Source organism: Brachyistius frenatus, unplaced genomic scaffold, assembly GCF_029030835.1.
Source record: "Brachyistius frenatus isolate BFR_SWC_R1_liver_20210118 unplaced genomic scaffold, ASM2903083v1 Contig_10, whole genome shotgun sequence".
NCBI lineage: Eukaryota > Metazoa > Chordata > Actinopteri > Embiotocidae > Brachyistius > Brachyistius frenatus.
Window position 1 is genome coordinate 3,902,778 of NW_027210609.1, and position 23,009 is coordinate 3,925,786.

Here is a 23,009-nt window from a genome sequence, read left to right on the forward strand (position 1 = left end):
ACTAATTAGCATATTCTGCAAAACAAACATGTTTGTGTTTTTACGAAACCCCTTTTAAAGTAAAGAAGTCAGAGGTTTTCTAGCGACAGCGGCCTACAGTGGTATGGCACTTTAAGGCACTTAAGCATTGACTTGACTTTTTAGACTTCCATAACGTCCACTTTTATATGCAGCCTGTGGTCAGTGGTGTCAAAGAAAAATAAGTTCTTTAGACATACTCCAAATGTTCTTCTTTGGTATTTGACGCATCAGCAATGTAAACCTTATTGTCACCTCCTGGTCAAACATACTTGTTTGAGCATCTGTAGTTGTTTTTGCATTCTTGTGTGTATGGAGGCATTTTGTGAAACTAAAAGAAAGAAAGGGAAGAAAGAATATTTTGTTTAATCTGAGGTGGAAACTATATGTATTAATGTGGTGAAAATCATAGTAACGACTTTCAGGTAGGAGACCCTTTTAAAGCTTTACACTAAACATTACAGGATGACATACATGCATATATACAGTATTTATCTGTCTTGTGTAGGCGTACATGCATGTGTGAATAGATAGATTTATGTTCTGAAGCATGTACAGATGGATGATGTCATCCATGTGTGGTGCTGACACAGGTGCGGTGGCATTTTGCTATTTCAGGTCATTATTTTGTGAGAAACTGAGGGACTTTGCTCACCAGTGTAATTTTGTGGCGCTGGATTTGAGAGGGATGGGGCAGCAGCATATTAAAAACCCCAAGGCCATAAATCACACGGCTAACTAAACAAATCTGTTCTACTGCGGCACAGCGAGCTGGGCAGAAACCAAGGAGCTGAGGATGAAGACAGGATGTGCAGCCACTTTCTACACCCAAATACCTCCGTGATGAGACTCTCCAGGTTCACAAACCCTGAAACATCCCAAACCCATACTAATCAGACATGCCCGAAAAGCAAGTAATTTCAAACGTCACACAGTGACTTTGTCCATCACATCATCAATTATAGCAACATGTCATCAATACTACTGTGAAAGAGGAGTTGCATGAAATGTCACAGCAATCCCATCAGAAAGCCATAAAGCAAACAGACCACAGTGATGTCTAATAGATTAATTAAATTAACTCAACAGTCAATAAATCAACAAAGTTCAGTGTTTTAAGTGTCTTGGAGCACAAAATCGTCCTGTTTTGAAAAAGAAAAGATTGATTTTTTTTTTTTTAAACCATAGTTGTGTTTTGGGGCCACTATACTATTTTTTCCAAAGTGAGACAAACCCATTTCTTTTTTTAAGTCTGTGTGCACTTGGACGGGCATATTAGCAGAGCTCACCTCAATTACTGGCTATTTAAAAAAAAAAAAACAGAGAAGTCCTCACTGTGGTGTAGCCTAATATATTTCCTTTCCAGCTTACCTACTTACTCACCAGACCAACACAGTTTAGCACCAATAAATAAAATATGGTTTTGTATCCTTAATGGTCTATTACTCATTCACAGTCAGAGTCCTAACCACTGCACTTTAAAGACCCACATTCAGCTAAAGATGATACTAACTACAACAGCAGATCTGGCCTCAGGTCTTTGAATAGAAAAGCTAGATTTAAAGTCACACCATTTACATTTTAAAAGCAAAAACATCATACTGCTCTTAAAGATTAGAATTTGACTTAATATGCAATAAAACAGACTTTTCCTCTATTGAGTCATGGATTTTACCGTTACAATGGATTTGGTCTGACCAGTAGTTTATGGTTGCTAAAGAGGGTAAAAACTGGTCTTTATTTTATTGATCTAAGCGCATAATCTAAAGCACATGGCACAAATGCATTTAGGACGTGTCAAAATCTTCTATTTTTCGTTTAATAGTTGATAATCATGGTTCAAAGAGGTATACCTTGTTTTGGCTGTAACATGAAAATTCCCTTTAAAATCCAGGGGCCAGATTCATTTATTACAGCAGATTTGCTAAAATGTTGCCAAAACGTTTCTCTGAAGAGGAAATGTATCTGCTCTTTCACATTGTGATTTTTAAAAAAAAATATTTTGCATGTGTTTACCATGCTGCATATCCCTCTGAACAACAAGCAGAGTGTGAGCTCATCGTGCACCAGCCAACAAATTACTATTTTTATAATGCGCCCTTAAAATAACAGCTGAATACAGCGCCACTGGCTTAAGACCAGATTTTTGTTGGTCGATCGCACAATCACTGCCTGAACATAGCAATGGGCCAACAATCCTCCTGATCACACCTTCCTCTAAGACCAACTCGCCCATTGGCGCTCAGATGGGCACAAGTGAATGTGCCGTTTAAACAGCGTGGGCACTGGATGGGAAAATGACAACTGTGTCGGGCTTAAACTAACAAAGACAGTGTGTTTGGTGCCGCTTTCAACCAGATCGAAGACGGAGTTCATTGGACCACAGTGGACATTTTTCTAACACTATGACATAAGTCGGTAACTTAAAGTGGAAAATTATGAGACAAAATAAATGCTAAGACAGTTTAACAATAAACATGTCTGAATGTATTGAACAAAAAAACAAGTATTTGTTTGAATGTTTATGAATTTAACTTACGTTCAGAAAAAATATGCCACTTGCTTTTTCCTCACTTTAAGAAACTAAAGTCCCAAAAGACTAACGGACATAGTAGTAGACTATACTTGTTGACTGAACTGCATTGCTTTTTAGACTAATGGCCTTCGCTTGCGAACTGGCCCCAGTATATTCAGTTCTCAGGTGATGGCTTGTGTTTGTGGTATACAAAGAGGAACATTGTTAAGTCGTGCCCGGTTTGGCCATTTGTGACATTCCCATAAAGTGCCGATCCTCCTTCCTCTGAGCAAGTCTCCAGAGAGGACAGACATTTCCACAGGTCACTGGTCATGTCAGACGAAAGGTCTGATCTGCTGTGCTCCACTTCTACACTCCCCTTCTCTTGGGTGTAACACTAAACTGGGGCTCACACATGTTCCCCCTTCTCCCTCCTCAGCCAATATAGAAAGAGGCATTTAACGACATCCCCTTTCCTCTTAACCTCATTTCTCCTCTAATCTCAGATGGGAATGTGAGTATACCATGTTTGCGCGTGTGTGTGTGTGTGTGTGTGTGTGTGTGTGTGTGTGTGTGTGTGTGTGTGTGTGTGTGTGTGTGTGTGTGTGTGTGTGTGTGTGTGTTTTTGCTGGATAATCTATTACTTAGACAGCATTTACACACTCTAAACAGCCTAAATAAAACTCAACGCACATCTTTGGAGCTTGTTGCATGCAGTGTAAACACCAATCTGAAAGTATTTTGTCCCACCCTCTCCTTCGTCCCCTGCTGTCCTCCTCTCATTCTGCCTTTTCCATTGCTCTCTGTATCTCTGACTATCTCCTGCTCCCTCTTCTCCCTCGCTTGCCTCCACCCTCTCCCTCTCTCCCTCTCTGCTCATTTCTGCTCTTGCGACCTCTCCCTGGCCCCTCCCCCCCCTCCTGGTGGAGCTGCAGTCGAGGTGGGTGTTCTCTGGCTGTTATGACTTGAGAGACGATAATGGCAGCTATAATGTAGCCAGCCGTTCCTGATGTGGCTGGGCTTGCGGGGGGATTCTGTTGTGTTAGGGCTGGAGACGGAGCGAGGGAGGGAGGGAGGGAGGGGTGAGGGGTGGGCGAGGGGTGAGGAGTGGGGTGGGCGAAGGCGGGGCAAGGGCCCTCAGCCAACCACAGCCCAGATTCTACCTCATTTTCTTCTGCACTTTCTTTTCCTCCTCTTTCTTTCTCTCCTCTTACAGACGTCTTCTAGCCCTGTTGTTTTCCTTCAGTGGTAAACTTTGTTTTTAAATTCGGGCTTTGTTTTTGTAACACCGCCACCCCCGCACCCTCCCCCCCACCCTTCCCTCACCCGACACAGACTCTCCTCCTTTCCTGCTTTTCTCCCTCACCCACCCACCCACCCACCCTCCCTCCCTCCCCAGTGTTTTTTACCCCTTTTTACCCCAGACTCTGTGAATTCCTCGCAGCTGCTGTAATGTGATGGGGGCCAATGGTGTGACCGGTGAAAGGCCACAGGACTGGAGACATCACCGTAATGTACAATAAGCCCTTCTCAATGACCTGCTGCAGCGAGGATTAATGTCATATCTACTTATGAACGCCCATTTTGAGTTTCATTTAAACAGTTTTAGTACTTATTAAGGCTGAGACTTACGTTTTCAAAAGATACCAAACATAAATTAGCCTCACTGTGAGATGCAAAGAAGTAGGGCTCAGCAGTAAATCAGTATTTTTGTTTACTTAAGTGGCATCGGGATGATATCTTAATTGCATCGTACCAAACTGCTGCCATTATGGTTTTCACGATTTACCTGCTATTTCTTGAACTATAAGATCATACAACCACTTTTATATGATATGATGACATGACACGATATGACAACTTTGAGGGTAGATGCAACATGTTGATATTGAACCAGTGCATGATCATCTGTGATTTGTGTTTTCCACAAATTAAGCACTAAAGATTGAGTTCTGTCGGATTTATAGTTTAGAAGTTTTAATAACATAGCATTGCATTGAACATAAATGTAGTTACTTTACATTACTAATTTTTGCATTACTATCTCTGATGAATCAATGCAAAAAAAAATACTCCTATTAATATTATGAAATTAATTCCAGTCATATCACTTTGGTCTATAGTGTACATATAGATATATTGTAGATATAGTCCTGCATATACTCTATATGAGAGATGGATTTAAAATTGTATCAAACAAATTTAGCAAACTTTTTTCTTGCAGTGCTGTGAAGATATAGCATTTGCAGTGTAGCATTGAAGGTAAGGAATTTATATAAAAAAAAAAAAAAATCTAGCAGAACAAAACAATGCCTAAAAATCTGTTACATTGCATTTCAGCTGGATAGAAATTATTCAAGAATCCATACTGTCAGACTTCAAGTTGTCCGTATGCATTTCAGACCAATCAGCGTCCTATGAGGACCTCCTGGCACCTACAGGTTCGGTTTAGGTGTGATGACGCCGATATGTAAGCATTTGTTCATGAACAAGGATCTGATTGGTTAAAGCCAGCCAGTGACAGACAATGATAGACAGATTGTTCAACCAATTTATTTTTGGAAAATGCCTGTCTGCTTTGCCGCGACAAACAGGTTAAGAAATGTGTCTCCATACTCTAAAACGAATTGACTTAAAATAACATACACAACAAAAATACTACCAATGATCTTGGGTTTAAGAGAGGAAGACCGCAAAGTTCGGGAGCCATGTCATGCGAGAAACCCTTTACTAGACCAGCACTGTTGTTTAATACAGTGACACCATGACCCCAGTTTCAACCCAGTGATTCACACGTCACATATCTATGTCTGTACTGTAAACTGCGGGCTGAGCAAGCTGTGGTGGTGGTGATATCTCACTGCTGGGGTTCTCACCTTGTCAAAATGGCAGAATGAAACGTTGATCCCTTGTTGCTACATAGTCGGAGTGACTGATGACAGACATTGGGCAACTAGAGGGCTTGACTGCGGCTCCTCTACATGACTGAAAACAGTAGAGGCGGGAGGGAAACCAAGCAAGGCAAAATAGTGGAGCAAACTGAGCGAATCCCAGAAAGTGTTAAGCCTTTAGTGAACTATTTTTTTTTTACACTTTAGACAAGCTAAAAGACATATTTTCATTATCAGGGTGCTTTAAAACTGTGAATGTAGAAAAAAGTAAAGTTGGTAAAACTCCAGCTTACTGACAAAGAAATAATTCTGGTGCAAAACTACCATAATCTTCTGCCTTTACTGTCTGTTAACAGAGAGAGATTGTCTAAGCGGCAGATATAACTACTGTTTTAACACCTTTGTAACTGTTGGCTTGATCAGTCAGTGACTTTATCGTGTTTGTGTAAGGATTAGGAGCGGTTCACCTCTCCTTGTTTTCATTTGCCTGTACAAGCACTGCGTTGTACTGCCGGCTACTCAGCAGCTTTACTTTCTCAAAGCCACTTAGATTTTCAACATTTGTCAGTTCAGGGATCTCAACAAACAATTCCATCAAGACGACAGATGTGGTGCTACCGACACATGTGAGTGTATTTCCTCTATCTTCAGTCCCACTCCCCTCAACTTGCCGTTTCTTCGCTCTTTCAAAATCTCACTTCTTCTCTGTCCTTGCTCTGGGCCACCCACCCGCCATCCTGCACATACCTGTGGTTTCCTGTACCCTGCTCCTCTCCTCCCTCCCCTCTCTTTACCTTCAGCCTCTCTTCTTACCCCACACACACACACACACACACACGCACACACACACACACACACACACACACACACACACACACACACACACACACACACACACACACACACACACACACACACACACACACACACACACACACACACACACACACACACACACACGCACCTTACTCTTTTCTCTGTCTACCAAGTATTGAACGCTTGTCTTGTCTTTCCCTCTTCTTCTACAACTTCTGCATAACTTGCACGTCTGCGTATCAGATAGGTAATGCCCCAACCGCAAGTATTTCTTTGAACTCCTTTTAAGGAGGAGAAGCAGAGGAAACAGGGGGAGGAAAAGGAGGGAGAGAAGGATGGATGGATAAAGCAGATGAGGAAAGGTTGATTCACGCAGCTGGCTCCCAGCTGTAGGCCGAGGCAGCGCACAGAACTGTTCCATCTATAAACAAGTCGGGAGCCCAACCCCCATTTTCAAGGAAAAAAAAAACCCCAAAAAACTAACACAGCTTTGTCATTGTGAATCCAGCACTCCTCTTCAGCTTCACTGGTGCTCCTGAACATCACCCAGCTGTTTGTTGCTCTTATTTTCCCTCGTCCACTCATCCTTGCTGAGGCTATACTATCATTGTGGCAGTTAAAGCACACTTTAAGCTCCAGTTGCTCATCGCCCTGACACCAGCAAAAATCATTTAAAAAAAAGTCCTGTGCAGAAATTCACCGGAGATGGGAGCTAACGTCTGAAACAGGGACCCGCACCGGGGAACAAAAAACAGATAATAATCTGTCCGGTTTATAGAAAGACCGCAGTGATTATAAGAGAAATAATAATCCTAACAGTCTTGGGTGGGCAGGCCATATTTATAGCCGGTGCTGCTACTTATATTCCTTTGCTGTATAACACAGCTGGATGCGAGGGAGGAGAGAGAGAGAGAGAGAGAGAGAGAGAGAGAGAGAGAGGAGGTGGAAAACTCATGAGGAAAAAGAGACAGAGGGGCTCCAGGGGATGGAGGTGGAGTGTGTGTGTGTGTGTGTGTGTGTGTAGAGGCGGATATCCAAACGCATGTGTGTGGCTGAGAGCAAGACAGACAAAGAGAGACAGACAGAGACGCTACAAGAGCCTTCATTTGTGTGTTTATGTGTGTGTGTGTTTGTATTCGGTCTGTGGGAGAAACCGCAGTTCAGTCCCCTCCAGAAGATGACAGCAGTGGACGAGGTCTGCAGGCCTCCAGATGAACACAGTGACCACAGCTCTGAGAGCCTCTCCCAGAGAGGAAACAAGGAGATATACGACACAGACAACGCAGCTACAAAACTGAACACACAGGATTAATCAAGAAATAGACGTGAAACTTGTTCAGCGCTCATTTTCTTACACTGAGGTTTCGTTCTGGGTTTGTAAGGTCTTTCCTGGCCGGGTGATCACAGAGAGGAGATACTGAAGATTTAAAGGCACGGTCCACTTCTGAAAGGCAGATACGGGACATGTGATGACTACCTAGTAAATGTTTGATCATTCAGACAGTCGAAAAAGAGGTAGAGGTTCAAGCAAACAGTGCAGTGGAGAAGACAAATGAGTGGTGACAGATAAAAACATATTCTTCGTCCCACTCTAACGCCCCAGTATCAGCTCCTGTCATCTTGGTGAATTACCCAGCATATATACATCATGCACATTTGAAGAAGCCGAGCTTTAAATGTCAAAAAAATAAGCAAAAGGCATCCAGGCCAGGAGTATCTAATCTCTAGCTAAGACACTGTAGACTTGTTCTATTTGCCCAAAAGAAACTCTGCCACTGTTGGCAAACTCTACTTTGCCAAAAAGAAAAGACAAAGCAAACTTCAAATATGTCAAACTTGTCAATACATCCAACGCGGTATCACACCAAAGCCTGTACACCAGTTAGTTCACCACAGCAGAATGTGTCAGCATCGCATTTGACATCATCTAGGTGTGAAAATCCATGTGGTTAAATTGGTTAGGGTTAGGGAAAAGATTTCTTTAAGAAATCCACGTCACTTTCTGACGGAATAGAAACCTGGTCGCTTGGCTGAAAGTCTTGGGTTTGATCCATCCAACCACCCCCAACGTTCCTCCCTATTCCAACTTCAGCTCTTTTGTACAATGCACTTCATCAAATGACCTCCATCACATGATGTCCTTCTACTCCCCTGATCTCACACACATTCACAGCAAGGTGCAGTAATATGTGGTACTGGCAGGGTACCAAGTGGTCACAGGTGGATTACACGCTTTGACATGTAACTGGGCTGATCATTGATAAAGATTTGTAATACTAAGAGTATTAAACTCTTCGTAATAAGACTTAAAAAAAAAAAAAAAAAAAGAGTATGGGACATTGAAAACTTGTGAAAATGTAGATGAATTTTCTTTTTTTCTTTCAAGATGACATTTATTTGTTTAAGAGCACTTTAATGATTTGGCAGTACCCCCTTTAACAGAAACACTGTCACTTTGGGTCTTTAATTTGAAATCTAATAAATGAAGTACAACACGCTCTGGACAAGGATCATTACAGTTATAAACAAATCATGTTGTTCTGAAAAGAAAACTGGTCTCTCGCTCTGTTTTAATCCTTCTTTGTCCCCTCAACATGTAAACAGTAAACTTTAGTTTGTCCCAGCAGCTGAACACACGTGTGGAGACTTGTCTTCATCGGCTCACAGTTGTACGACTAAATGTGCACACCTGTGCATGTCTGTGTTTTTTACCACCCTTGAAAGGGGTGATTGTGTTATATGGTGTTATATCATCACTTTTACGTATGTGCTCCTCCTGAACATTCCCCATTTACTTCCTTCTTTTCAATGTATCTGTTACCATATTCTTCTCCCGTCCCTTTCCTCAACCTGCAAGAGGAACAAGAAAAAACGTTGCACATTTTTATAGACTGTTAGTTTTTTTTTATGCCGGTTTTTGTAAAAAAAAAAAAAAAAAAAAAAAAGAATTGACAAAAATGTCAAAATGTGATTCAACACATGGTCTCCTTTAACAAAAATGTGTTCAAATTGGTCTCACTCTACAACTCATCTCCCTTGTGTGCACACACGGGATTTAGAGAAAACTATAAATCATACAAGAACTGATGACTGGTGCAATCTGATGACGAATTTGTTGACGTGAAACAGTGAGGATGAACATGATGCTCTCCGTTTTCATTCTGTTTGCCCTTTTGTTAAACAAACCTCATCAATCTACACAGTGAACAAGTAACAGAGATTGCATGCTAAAATGTGCACTTCTCCTGTGTGGTCCTCCTCATGGCTGCTGACTTCATAACTAATATATCGCAGGCGTTTAGCTTAATACCCAGATGTTGGTAGGAGAAAGGCATCCGAGCCTGCATTAGCTTTTAATTGGCTGGGATCCCTGAGCTGATGTTTGGGGCTTTGCATGTGACTCACACAGGCAAAAGCACTCGCACACAGACACAGACGCACACGTGTGCGCGCGCGCACACACACACACACACACACACACACACACACACACACACACACACACACACACACACACACACACACACACACACACACACACACACACACTTATATATATTTATACACACACACTTTCCCTGAACCAATCAAAGGCTTGGCCGGGCTGTGACAGGGCGGCAGTCTCATATTCTGTCAGGAAGAGACGAGTCATGGCTGTCCAGAGGAGTCTACAAACTAAACAACCCGCATGCACGCACACACTCTCTCACACACACACACACACACACACACACACACACACACACACACACACACACACACACACACACACACACACACACACACACACACACACACACACACACACACACACACACACTGAAGATCCCAGGACTGACTGACGCCATGCTGCTAACAGTTGCGCCAATCGGCAGCCACGACGGCTTTTGAGTATAATAAGATAGCGGGAAATAATACAAATTTGAGAAAAACAAGAGAGCGAAAGAGGGAAGAAAGGAGAGAGAGATGCAGGAGTGGGAATTACGGTACAATAATAGCAGAAAGTTCCTGCTACATTACGTTTCTTGGTCACGAATTACACATCACAAAAGCAAGGTGAATGCTGGCGTCTGTGTGTGTGAGAGAAGGAGAAGGAGAAAGTCTTGAGTTCCCACCAGGGCTGTAATTAAGTGGCATTAACATAACTAAAAGGCAACAAATCAGCTAATCAGCTGGCTGTGAATTGGAGGGTTGAGGAGCTTAACAGCCCCACTACACACACACACACACACACACACACACACACACACACACACACACACACACACACACACACACACACACACACGCACGCACGCACGAAAATACACTTATTTTTAAGGTTCTGCTCTACTATACTATAAACACGGACACAGCTTGTGAGATCAACAACATATGAGGATTTTCAGCAATCTAAGCTGCAGTTCATTTAAATTGATTGCGAAATTAGTCTTTTAGTTGGTAACACATTTTACAAGACTTTCTCATTAGTCGTTGTGGGGGACCACACACTTAAAGAATATTTTTACCATTCATTGTATCTCATCAAAGTATGATCACCACACATTATTCACGAACAAGACTCCAAACTGACTTCAGAGCTGTCAGTCCAGTATTTTGCGAAGCCATTTGCATTGTTGAATTCATGCAAGTCTTATGCCACTTGTTTTGTCCTTAACACTATACACAGGCTATGAAGTACATATTAAAAATAATCCAAACAGCTTTTTACAGCTGTCATTGCAGTGGGACACACTGATTCATGTTAGATCGATACTTAATTGAATATGTAGAGATTGAGTGAACCAATGAATCTTTGTTAGTGGGTAGGGATAGGTCAGCATTTTACAATTTTTGAATAGATATTAGCTCATAAAAACATCTAAGAGTTTACGCAACTATGGTCTTGTTTTACAACATATATTTGCTTTCGTTTCTCCTACTGGTGCCAGGTGGTAATGCGTTACTATCACCAGAAGGTGGCAGTAATGTACCTAAAAGCTGTTTGTCAATTGGCATTAATCAACAAAAGAGGAAGGAGAAGATTACGTCGATACCCAGCACCGGTAAAACGTCTGTGGCACTGTGAGATTAGATGCTACGATACAAACAGGAGGAACATGCAAAGACAACTAAAGCCCTCAAGAAGCTCTGTAAGGAAATATTTCAAAGAAAATAAACAAAGATAAGATGCAGTGGAAATTCTCTCCGGGAAAGCTAGCAAATAAGTGTACCACAGGTATGCACAGTCACTTGAGACCAAAGCACCAAGAAAACTGTCCATCATCCACAGATCAATAATGAATGGCTAGTTTTGTCACCAGATAAGGTCATTTTCATGTTAGACAGAGCAAACAACGGCCCTCATCTCAAGCATGAAGCTCAAAACATCTTTGAAGAATGGTCGAATAGTTCCCAATGAATATTGAAAAGTATTTTTGCTTAAAGTTCCTATTACTGGTTAACGCACTTATGAGTCTACTTGTACGCACCGCACTACATTGCTAAAATTCCCTCATTTATCACTGTTCGCTGATTTGAGAGCACATATTGAAAACCTTCATTTGTCTCGAGAAGATAACTGTAGCTCCATGGTAGTGTGTGTTCAGAATACATGTAAACAATGTGGATTAGCTAAACAATTCAATTTGACTCTGTATGTTGTTCACACATGCTGTGTGAAGAGGGAATCAAAAAACTGCTTTCCTCCTGACCGCAAAATCATATTGACTACAATGTGTTGTAGAAGGCAGCAGTAAACAATGAGGTTTCAAAGCATTAAAATGATTTGCAAATGTTTTCTGTAATGCATTCAACATGTTATCCAGACATTAATGACATATGTAATACGTCTTGGTGAGAAATGTTAAACGTAAGCAGAACAGTGTTTGTTTACAATGAATACTTCACTGAGTGCATTTAAAAAAGCGGAAGAATGAGTACCAGACACCAGAGATAAGAAGAGGGCCTTTGAGCTGGAACCAGTGTTGGTTCCCACATCAAATCTCAAATGGTTCTAGATCGCTAGAATTTGAGACAGGAAACAATCACTGGTAATAGTTAGTAAATTTTCACTATTTTCTACTTCTATTTTGGTTTTACTTACATACATGCTGCTGGAACATGTCAACAGAGTGAAAGATTCAACATAATTGTTTCTGCAGTGATTGAAGAACTCCCAGCAGCAGCGTGGCTGCAGATCTACTGTTCCTGAATCACAGATTTTGGTGCCACCTCAAAACCAACCAAAACCATTAAATTCTCAGCTTGTTCAGCTGTCGTTACACTATTTTTTTTTTTATCATAATCTATATCAATAAAAGGGGATCACATTCGATTAACATTTGGAAACACATTCTTTTTTTTATTGTATACTGAACAGTAAAGAAATAAGCAAACTACTAGCATTTTCTGAAGCATCACGGTCTACAAACAACGTTAATCAGTGGCACTGGCTTCCATTTCCATTTGCTCAAAGACTGACCAGATGAAGAAGTTTCACCGTCTGTCAAATGCTGTAGTTCACAGCAGAAAAATGTTGGAGATGTTTTGTTATCACAGAAGCTTTCTGCTATTTGTCCATGTAAACAATGATCCTATCTCGTGCACAAGGACGAGGCTCCCTTTCACCGCGTCTCAGTCCCAAATTCCAGCCTGTATCTCCATGCAGTGCTCAGTGATGCGCAGGGAGCACATGCACACATGCACATAAAACACACAAACACAAACACAAACACTCACTCTTTCTGGTACACACTCAAATATATGCATGCTATACTGTATACACAATGCACTAATATTTACACATAAACTGTCTACTCTGGAAAAGAGATGCACATGTACACACAGGTACAGATATACAAACAGACACACATACACTGATGGGGGTTGCTGATGGCCCTTACGACCCAGGGACCCGATGTGACAAACACAATAAGAAAGGCCACAGTTTACGTCGGCAGCTAGTGAAGGGCTCTCTAAACACATGCAGGGTTTTTTCAAGCAAACCTTCTCGTTTTCATCACTTGTTGGCTGGTGCCATATCCCAATAATAATTTTTAAAAAACCAGCAGCAACTACGACACTGGGGGGGGTATCAGGATATTTTCTGTAACTCCAATTTACAGATGTCCCCTAAACGCCTTCCATTCACATTATTGGGAGATTTGTTGTACTGTAGCGCATGCAGCTCAGACAAATGTGTGTCAAAAAAAGTGAAGTGAAGTAAGGCTTTCTAATGTGAGAATGTAATGTCAGTTTAAACCAAGTGATTTTATCAATGTGAGAGGTGCACCAAAGGTTATGGTCAACGTTGCTTTGGCTTCCTGACACTGATGATGCTGCGTACAACTTAGCAAAAGTTCTGCGTTTTAAAATGACATTTGATACCGAAAGGCATTTTTGAATACTGCGTAGTTTCCAAAGAAATTCATATGGTGCCATAAAAGTATCAAATTTGCTACCCAGTCCTGTTGTTGATAATAAAGAAGTGCCTGGAAATACAAAATAGATGCCTAATATTTGCTAAGTCAAACTTACTAGACATATGATTATATTATATATAGCAACATATAATGCACAATTCTTTTAACTCCCACAGAACCAACTCTTACACAAGCATTAGGATTTGTCTGATGAAATGAACAACTGGAAGTTGTAAACACCATCGTCTTTCCGTCTCAGCCATCCATCCCATATGATAAGATGGCAGCAAGTCCAACAAGACCAAAAGCAGGGAACAAATATGACCTATTTTTATTGATCTTTTTCCTGTTTTAAATTTTGTGGTAAAACAATTTCGATTGTTTCTGTAAAATAACGTTTAAGCATTCAGTATGTATTTGAGTTGATAACATCTAGAAAACAAGTGTTTTGAGTCAAATTTTGAATACAGCTTTATATAACGAGTAATGAAAAAACAGGGTGTCAAAAACTAAACAAAAAGTCATTACATAAACTCAATAAAAAGCTGAGCTTTAGGGAGCACACTTTCACCACCGTTTCCTGTAGAGAGGGGAAAAAAGAGGCAGAGTGATTCACTTGGGATGGAAAGAATCTGGCAGCAGTGAAGTTGCTGTGCAGCGGGTGACTCAAGGTCTGTGTGTGGTATTCATGCCCTCTTTTTTCTTTTATAAAGAAGGGATGGGGGAAATCAGAAGGGACAGAACGAAAGACAGAGACACAGAGGCAGAGAAAACGAGAGTGACAAAGAGAAACAACGGACGAAAACCAAGTTGATGGAGAAGGAGGAACTGAAAAAAAAAAGAGAGAGAGAAAAAGAGCGAGCAGCGTTGAGCGGCACTATGCTTGAGCAGTCCTTTTGACTGACAAGAGAAGGACCAGAGGCCTATTGTTGAAATCCCATTCCTCACTGTATTGTCCGACCTTATCAATGCAGGGTCACCAGGAACAATGGTGAACGCTCCCATAAGTTCTCATTTGTTCGCAGTGTCGCAGAATAAGTCGTAAACTTTGTATCTGTAAAACTTTTCAATAGTCATGAAAACGTTCACATCCTTTGACACTCATGTATTAACATATAACACTCATTTATTGCCCAGTCCCACCATTAGTAAACACCTTCACTGAGTTGAAAATAATCAAACATTATTCTTCTTTTTTTTTGTACTTTTGGACAGAGCAGTCTTTATGCTAAGCTAGGCTAACGGGCTACGAGCTGAACCAACAAATTTAGCCTGCTGGACAGCAATATCAAACTTAGGTCTTCGGGAGAGTGACAAAGCATGTCTCCCAAAACATTAAATAATTCCTTAAGATATACATTATAAATCCTTTTCCATGTGTTTCGATAAAGAAATAGGCTTACTCAAAATCTGACAGTCTACGTAGGCCTAATGGAATTGGAATACTAAACTGCTTAACACGATGAAACAATTACCAAATTACAAACTGGCAAAAATGCCACTGAAAGTAACTGCAGTTCATGAGTTTGGGGGTTTGATTGTAGCTACCAGTCACAAATCGATTTTATGCACTCTGAAATGATGATGTCAAATACTAGTAACAGTACAGAGTGAATAGGAATGGTTGTAATAAAACATTACACGTAAAATATTTTATGAATTACTGATAGAACTGTTGAGTTTGTGTCTGTGAGAGTTTTACAGGCCAACGAGAATGAAATAGTAAATTCCACCTGTGCACTGGACAAAAAAAAACTTCTCTTGGGTCACCAGACGTTTCTTATTCATTACAAGCTATAAAGCCTGACAAAGAGAAGGCTTCTAGCTCTTCATCTGCCTCTTCATTCGCTCTCTCCCTCCGGCTCTTCATGCAGAACAGAGAGGGGAATCATTCAGTGGCTGAAAAGGTTAAAGTCTAGCTACAGGCTGGAGTTCCTGCGTCTGCCAGGGGCACCTGAAGAGGGGCAAACATTTACCGGCAAAGAAAAGAGGGGGAGAAAAAAAAAAAAATCAACAGCCTGCCCGAGAGCTGCAGGGTCCACGGTGAGTGCTGGTGTAGGGCCCTTGGAGAGTTTGTCTTGTAATTGAGTCAATTGTTGACCCCCTGTTCAGCCTGCCTCGGCAAATCTTGGGAGGAAAAGCCGGCTGAATAGTTAATGTTCTCTCTCTTTCTCTCCCTCCCGCTCTTCATCTATCCATCTCCTACTCCTCTTCACTCCCCCCTCTCCTTTCCTTGTTTTCCGTTGTCTCAGAGGATAATTGTGCTGCGAGTAAAAGGCAGTCATTTAGGGAGGGGGCGACTGTTCAGGGATCTGCTGAGGCTTACAATCTTCTTTTCACCCCAAATCTTTCTTACCCCCCCAACGCTCGCTCTCTCTCCTCTCTTGCATTCTGTCCCTTTTTCATTCCTCCTTTTGTTTGCACCGTGGGATGAATTTTAATCACTCCACTCTCTACCTCCAATCTCCGTCCCCCCTTATTTCCCCCTCTCTCTTTCCCCAGCCTGGCCACTCAGTCCCCCATTACCAACTTATATATCCAGCCCTGTAGCACCTTCTCTCCTTACCACTCCTCCACTGATCGTCCCCTCAAAAGTGAAAACAAGGACACAGAGATTGCCCTTTGATGACAAGAAGAGGGGAGTATTTGTCACTCCAGCTTTAGCACAGGCCAAATGTCTTCAACAGGCTCGGGGACAGATGAGAATTGAGAGAGAGAAAAGACAAAAAGAGAGAAGGGGGTTTAGGGATGTGTGGTGGGGGGCAGCGGGACAGAGGGAGGAGGATTGCATTCTGTTTGTGAAGAGCGATCATTTTTAAATGCCTCCTTCATTCGAGAACACTTTGTTTGCACAAGGGCTTTAGAGTTGTGCTCCTATTGTTGTGGCTTATCCCAAGGGACAGTGCAAGCCAGGGACACCGTTGTTATTCACATCTCACACAATCACTAATTAGCAAGAAAAGTGCATCACTGCAACTTTAAAAATTGAGACTAGAAGCATGTTAGCATAAGAGGACAATGTGTAAAACACATTGAAAATGGGAAGTAAAAGATAGTGTCCACCACTGCGAACACTTCCTGACAAGCCAAACACTGACAATCACAATCTTTTACAAGTTCTTCTTCATTTCCTTCCTCAGTCGACACATTTGTCCCAGTCTTACTGGCCCGCACCAGCTGAAGACATTTACAAGAGGACACGAGAAGGTCAGACGACTCCTCGATTCTTTATGGTGATGTTAGGATGTCATCTGCGAGTCTCATAACTTACAAGTTTATTAACAGACAGACGGCATTACCTTTTGACCCCTGTGGTAATATTATGGTTGCAGATATATGTTTGCAGAAGTGAGAAGTAACCAGTAAATTTACAATTTTGAAATACTTTTTTTGAAGGCTTTTATTCACCGACATTTCGGACAGAAGCCTTTTACTTTTTATTTCTAATATCTCCATTTATCTGATGTAACTAACAAAACGTGGTCAACAAACTTGTAGCAGTCAGGTCAAGGCTTATGAATGGAGTCAGGTGACATGAAATAATGAATCAGTAACACATTAGCCATCGTTTTTTTTTTTAAAGATCTTTACTGTTTAAAACACATGGTGGTTTAAATATAGTTCTGGTGGGGGGACTGCATAAAGACAGGAACAGGACATTTTTCAGAGCAACCTCCAAACCCTGTATTGTTAAGGGTTAAAACATTTCATTTAGGGTTTCTCATTATGTACAAGTTTTCATTTTTGTTTCTTGTATTTCCTCAAAGTCTAAATCAGGATTCGCTTTGTTTTGTGGATTTGTGACTAAACCCAATTAAATCTTAAGAAAAATGACACATCTTCCAAGAATAAGCCACTCAGCAGCATATAAAGTGACCTAAAAAGGCTGCTTACAAGTAAATGCTGCAGTAATAATCTGCTAACATATTGTAACACTCTAAAGAGAGCAATTTTGTATAATATATGCTTTCAGTTAAGCACATACTTAAGCACTTTTTGGTAATTACACTTCAGTACTTTCACTTAAATAAAATTTGTTAACACTTTTAATTATCATTATTTATAAGTGAGTACTTTCACTTCATAGTAGCCGATTGCTGCTTAACAAGTTAAGGTTCTCAATACTTTTTTTTCACAACTGTATGCTTGTTATGCGTTTATCTTTTATGTTAAGATATCAGCATCCAATCACTGTAGTCATTTTATCGCTGTGTTTAATCTGTTCTTCCACAGGGAGTCAAATCCAACTGCCTCAGTCTGCCTCTCTCTTTCCATCCCATCCACAGCCCTCCTTGTGGAGTGTTTGTTAGGAAATCCTGAACAAACCGCGGCTGTTTGTTCTCTCTTTGTCAATGACGGGTTTTTATAGACTTCTACTATTGACAATCGTGTGACTCCTGTTGGCCTCACACAAGCTGGATAACACTGTGCAAATAGGTGTATGTACACACACATTCACAATCTGTCCGAAAGAACGCTAACAACCTGTGTCCGAATCGCCCGGAGCACATTGAGGGTGGACAGAGAAAAAGATCTGTTAGAAAGGGGAGAATTTACCTTACATCAAATGGCTATAAAATGGTTATGTGTGTATGTTATAGTGCAGTCTAAGAAAATCTAAATGACATACACACTATGTCAAATGACACATACTATGTGACCAAAGCCATGTGACCACCTGTATGTTATGCCATTAACAAACCCAATTTATAAAACATGAACATTAACGTGCTCCTACAACAGCTTCTCGTCCTCCGGGAAGGTTAACCTGGCTGCGGGGACTTGCTCCCTTTCAGCATTAGTGAGGTCGGATGCTAATGTGGGATAATGAGGCCTGGCTTGCAAACCATTTCTTTATTGACCTCAGCTTGTTCACCAGCGCCTTCTCGTGTTGATAGGGTCTTCTCCACACTGTTGCCACAACAGGCACACAATTTTCTACAATATAATTGTATGCCCTTGAGTGCACCTAACAGCTGATTTATTTTAGTGATTATAAATGTTGGATTTTTAATGCTGATTCTGATGGTTTTCAGGCTAAACTAGATGTGACACCAAAGCTGTGTGGCTAGGACACAGACCACAGGGGATAAAAACAGTGCCAGCAGTAAGGTGACTGCATGTCATTTCCCTGCTCTTTTTTCCCATCTGTCCTGTCCGTATACACTACACCATCTGAATTGTAACCGGAACCTAAAAAATATTCTTAAAAAAAACAACCAATGAAATATACAACAACCCAAATATCAGGTATATACAGTAACTTTAGCCATGATTGCACCCAAGTAGAAAAGGAGGGAGAGACTGCAAAAGTGACAAAATGCTAAGACTACTGCAGAGATTAACAAAAAAATATAGCTGAAAAGGTTTTTGTTTTTTTCTCTTGTTACGTTTGAAATGCTCTGAAATATCATACAGGTGTTTGTTGGTGGCTTGCCTGTGAATTTTTTTTTAGCTCATTTCAGTATAAAACACTGACAATGGCTGACACTGCAAACAGTGCTGTCCACATACTTCAAGCCAGATGGTATTGTATGTCTTATGGGGCCTATAAATTATAAGCATACAGTAGCAGTTGACACCACGATGAAACACATCTATAGGGACCTGTCATCATTGCCATTCACAGCTATTAGTATGAATTTGGTGAACTCAAACAGGAGAGTCGAGGACTCTCCAGATTCTTTGGCCATGACTCAGAGCAAGATGAAGAAGGGAGTTAAAGAGACACCGAGTGCAAGCGAGCGAGAGAGCAAGAAAGAGGTTGACAAAAACACACACAGGGAGCAGAGCAGAGCTTCTGTGTCAATGGAGGAGATCATGGATGCCAGTAGGGGGCTCAGCCTTTGGCACAATAGACCCCCAGCTGAGCCAAGACCCTTAATACCCATACTCCCATTTCACACATCTTTTCAAAGCACCCATACAAGCCCACATCCATCTCCCCCTGCTCCCCTTCATACCCTGGTTGTGCCCTGTGATTGCAGCCCGGTAACAATAGCGTGAAACTCTTGCTGGTGCAACTAGGGGCCGTCCGGGGACTCACACAGGGGCCATCAGGACACCTTGTCTTTGTGTGTTGTAAGACAATAGCGACATCTCAGGAACAGCAGTAAAAGCTTCCTCTGTCCTGGCAGGGAGCTGTTAAGAATGACAGGGGCATCAAGTGTCAGTGATAAATGGATCATTACCATCGGATCGAAGGTGGAGTGTGGTGCTGATAATGAGTCTCTGTGTCAAAATCACAGTGACCAGTGAGAGCCTATTGTGCTGCAATTGTAATCACAGTTGTAACTGTTTCATCACAATGGGTGTAGGTCAAATGGAAGGAGTTTTCTCTGGGGTTAGGACATTTTTGAAAGTAACTAGAAGTCAATCTGTTGAATTGAAGTGAAAATAAAAATGTTATATAATTTACAACATGAAACAAGGAATAATTCAGTTATTGTTTCTAAAATATTATATATCACCTGCGGACAAAGATCTTAACGTCTTTCGGGTGTGATTTGGTCAGCGCAATGAGAGGGACATGAAAATATTTCTCTTATGCAAAAAGAAAACATCTTGAAAAAACTCATCCTTGGGAGCGGGGAGGAAAAATATACCTCAACATCCTGGGCAGTTCCAAGGGGAATTCTGGCTCAGACCCAAACACTGGAAACAGGGTGAAGAAGGCCGGGCTTTGTGGACTAATGCAGTAGAGAGCAAAGTGAGGGGCGTTAGGTAACTAAGAAGTGATTTACATTGGTTAAAATTGTGGGTTGTTTTTTGTGTTTTTTTTCGCAAAAAGTGGGATTTCTTTTTCATTAGGTTTTAAATGCACTTTTAGGAAATTACAATGTTTGTGTGCAAGCAAATCATTTCAAAATTCCCCCCTCTAATTTACAAAATCTAATCCCGCAACAAGACCCTTTTTACCAGCTCGTTGGCTCCCGGGGGAGCTCATTGCATCAATACCCTTGGGGCATTATGAAGCTGACAAACTAGCCTTTAGTCATGACCTAGCTTAGCTCCACTAGCCTCTCAACTCGGCTACTGGCCTCCACTCAAGCAGACCCCCTCCTCCATTTACAAGGCCCTTCAGTAGCCGGCTGGTTGCTAGACAATGTGCTTGGTTATGTGGGTTATGTAAAGACCCTCCTGCACACAAAAAGCCAATGTGGGCGCCTGTTATGTGTAGCTCTTCAGAGCCCCGGGTCAGTTAGCAGAAGAGCTCTGGCGCGAACACTCCAAGTTAAAAAACGTTTGCTCTTCAGTGTGTTTACTGAGAGGAGAGGAGAGGAGAGGAGAGGAGACCCCCCCCCCCCCCCCCCCCCCCCCCCCCCCCCCCCCCCCCCCCCCCCCCCCCCCCCCCCCCCCCCCCCCCCCCCCCCCCCCCCCCCCCCCCCCCCCCCCCCCCCCCCCCCCCCCCCCCCCCCCCCCCCCCCCCCCCCCCCCCCCCCCCCCCCCCCCCCCCCCCCCCCCCCCCCCCCCCCCCCAGAGGAGAGGAGAGGAGAGGAGAGGAGAGGAGAGGAGAGGAGAGGAGAGGAGAGGAGAGGATGTATCCGAGGTTGTATTAGGAGAAGTGAACATGTGGATGTATGTGTAAGCATGTGTGTGCATGTTAATGTATATTCAGGGACATGTATACTGCCTGTATCTCTGGTTCTGGCATAGGCAGCCCAGAATCTTAAGCATTATTACCAATGCATATGTTGAATCCCTTGTACATCTAAGCCCCTTTCTGATATGTATCTCTTTATACAAATATAATTGTAATTTTACATGTAAGTCTTATGTCTAAATAAGCAGCCAGGGTTACTTTTACATAAAAATCACAACATCAATCTTCCAGACATAAGGTCAGACATAATAACATTTCCTTAAGACTTCCTTCATAGTACAAGTCTGAATTAGCATTAAAGCCAAGGCTCCAGCAGCATAAAGTACTCTCTCTCTCTCTCTCTCTCTCTCTCTCTCTCTCTCTCTCTCTCTCTCTCTCTCTCTCTCTCTCTCTCTCTCTCTCTCTCTCTCTCTCTCTCTCTCTCTCTCTCTCTCTCTCTCTCTCTCTCTCTCTCTCTCTCTCTCTCTCTCTCTCTCTCTCTCTCTCTCTCTCTCTCTCTCTCTCTCTCTCTCTCTCTCTCTCTCTCTCTCTCTCTCTCTCTCTCTCTCTCTCTCTCTCTCTCTCTCTCTCTCTCTCTCTCTCTCTCTCTCTCTCTCTCTCTCTCTCTCTCTCTCTCTCTCTCTCTCTCTCTCTCTCTCTCTCTCAGCCACAGGCCAGCACTTCCTCCCCCATACATCTGATTGTCATTCATGTGAGCTGCATGGCTGAAGTTGTAAATATATAGCAAGACCCTTTACACACAGCATGTTCAGTCACAAATTAAATGTGAACAACAGAAAAACAGCAACAACAGCAACAACCGCAAACCATTAAAATCAATGTCTTACCATTCTTTTCTTGTGAACAATTGGATGATATAAAACTAGCAGCAAAAGGCATTCATGTCTGAGTGAAGCCATAAGGAACACTGACATAACAGAAACATATGCCTGAAAGACAAAAATCCACTGATGAAGCCAGATTGATTTTATACCTCACATGTCTGACAAGGACCATATAGTTTCCACTCAGTCTCGATGGTTAGGTTTTATCCTTTTTCAATCTAAATACGACTTTGTTTCAGTCCACCTAGTCCACATTCAATGCATACTGTAGCTGTATTATTTGACATTCAAAGTTTTCCCGTCATACAAATAAGTATGAATTGCTTGCAAGGTTGGTTTTACATCTGATGTTTTTGCCTGTTAATGTCAGTGGTGGAGTTTTCTCAAGCGGTAACCCATCATGACATCAATCATTGGTTTGAGTCTTGAGTCTGGTATTTTTGGACGTCGCCATATTGATTTTTTTCTGAAAAATATTTGGAGAAGCTGGGGTGGAACAAGGAATGGATCTGCCTGAGAACCCAAGGACACGATGCTCGTCCACCTACACTCGAAAGCTGACCACACCCAAGGCATTTCACCAAACCAGGCACACCCCCAAACATACCCCTCTTTGAGGCCTAATAGCTAATTAATTATTGAATTATTTTCATTTGGATCACCAGAGCTCTGATCAGAAGGATTTAATTTAACAAATGGTACCATAAGGACTTGTAGAAATTTTTTTACTGACTTTGTATTTCATGAGAGAAGTTGAGGCTTTTTGAATAAGAATCTGCTGGAGGAAGAGGTTTTTAATTATAGTTAGCCCCTAGTGGTCCTTAGTGGTAATGCACTTTTAAGGCACTTCCACATTGGTTCACTTTTCAGACACAGAATTTACGTCCATTTTTTTTTTTTTTTTACCCAGTCTGTGAATTTTCTTCATTTTGCACCAAT

At 41.8% G+C, this 23,009-nt stretch overlaps 1 protein-coding gene across 1 annotated transcript in view; it reads right to left on the bottom strand.

Annotated features, from left to right (window-relative positions):
- The window catches only part of gli1 (GLI family zinc finger 1), a 53,892-nt gene that overhangs the window by 14,351 nt on the left and 16,532 nt on the right, over positions 1 to 23,009 (bottom strand). The window contains exon 2 of the mRNA XM_069690962.1: positions 19,607 to 19,784. The gene's annotated coding sequence lies outside the window, so the exon portion shown is untranslated. The remainder of the gene's footprint in view (positions 1 to 19,606; positions 19,785 to 23,009) is intronic.